Source organism: Sinocyclocheilus grahami, unplaced genomic scaffold, assembly GCF_001515645.1.
Source record: "Sinocyclocheilus grahami isolate Dianchi unplaced genomic scaffold, SAMN03320097.WGS_v1.1 scaffold1238.1, whole genome shotgun sequence".
Lineage (NCBI taxonomy): Eukaryota > Metazoa > Chordata > Actinopteri > Cypriniformes > Cyprinidae > Sinocyclocheilus > Sinocyclocheilus grahami.
Window position 1 is genome coordinate 128,220 of NW_015506417.1, and position 1,690 is coordinate 129,909.

A 1,690-nucleotide genomic window follows, 5' to 3' on the forward strand; every position below is an offset into this window, starting at 1 on the left:
TGTGATGTCCCTTCACCACTGATTGTCTCCTCTAGTCTGTCTATATTGTCCCACGCCAATGTTGTGAACAGACCAGGCTTGATGTTTTGTGGTAGTGGGATGGCATCTCCACTTGCTGCTTGCTTCTGAAGGCAAAGGGCTGTGTCAATTTCTTTTACCTGAGAATATGAAACACCATGGCCGAGTCTATTCAGTATCTTTATCAGTTCCACATTTCCAGTGAGTGACTTGACAGCAAAGGGCAACACAATATGTTTTGTAGGCTTGACTTTGCCGCAAGTAACAGCATAAACTAGGTCTTGGCTGAATGAAGCTGTGAGCCTTTGCACCCTCTGTAATGGGTTATTACCTACTTTGGATGAACCTGTTAGGAGTGTCTGAAGAAACTCCACTAGAGATGTAGGAGTGCTGTTCATCATCTCAAGATCTGACGCATGTGGTGGCCATGCTTGAGTAATATCTTGGTTCTGAATATCACCTCTGATCTTCAGTGCCACTTGCGATATGATGTCTTTGCTAACGCTTGATTTGTGCTCCTTCAGTTCATCTTTTAGTTTCTGGCAAACCTTTACAAGTTCATCCATTGTCAAATTGTCAGGGTATACTAACAGCTTTCCTTTGTCATTTGGTATGATGTGTAAAGATTCACCAAATTCAGCTTCAACCTTGCGACGTAGGTGTTTCTTTGTAGAAGGTGCCACTTGTGTTACACCACATTCAGCCATTTCTGTCACCAGTTTAGAGGTCAGGTCTGTGAATGGTACCACTGTAGGATGTTCAATCAGTCCTTCCCTAATGTATGCAAAAACTTTATAGAGCGCCATTCTTTCTGCTGCTTCATAATGACATTCTGCTTGGTCCAAGTTAATTTCACCTTTGTCTATGTCTGTATTTGGATCCTTTGTGTACACCCTGTAACAGGATCTGTGATAATGACCTTCTCTTTGGTCCTTTGACCTTTCAAATACTTGCTACATTTGTCACAAAATATACATTTGGCCTCATACACCCTTGATGCCGGTGGACCTTGTCTAGTGGATGTTCTTATGTCTTCTGTGAGAGATCTTTCTGCAGAACTTTCTTTTGCAAGGATGCTGTCAAGCAGTTTCTTCATAGTGAAGATGCTACGACATTTCCTGTGATACAATACTGATGGTATGCTACCTTCAGGTAGGTCTTTAGCAAGATCAAGGATGGGGCTGTAGCCTCTTATTTTAGCTGCTCTGAGTAGTGTGTTCCATGAATCTATATTCGTAGGTGCCACAAGATTAGAGTCATCATCCGAACAGTGTATTAAACACTCTGGCTGTGTACCACATGCACTTTGTTCTGCCATACTTCTCTATTCTGCGATGTACATTGCTCTGAAATAACAGAAATACCGGTATATTAAGAACAAGGAACATTTAAATATGTGGTGCTAAAAATAGCATCAGGACTAGCCGTTTCCAATGATGCTATGTGCTAGTCTGTGCAACATATTATTGTGAAGTAATCTGGTTTTGAAATCACATGAAATTTCAGCCGTCTTAAACTACTTCCATCTCTGCATCTCCACACACTCATCAATCTTTTTTTTAATTACTCACGAAGTTGTTATTGTATAAAACAGGTATCAAATGAAAGACTGGACCTTCTGCTTCACAGTGACGCTACCTTGCTTGTAGAACAAAGATGGTCGGAGTAATCT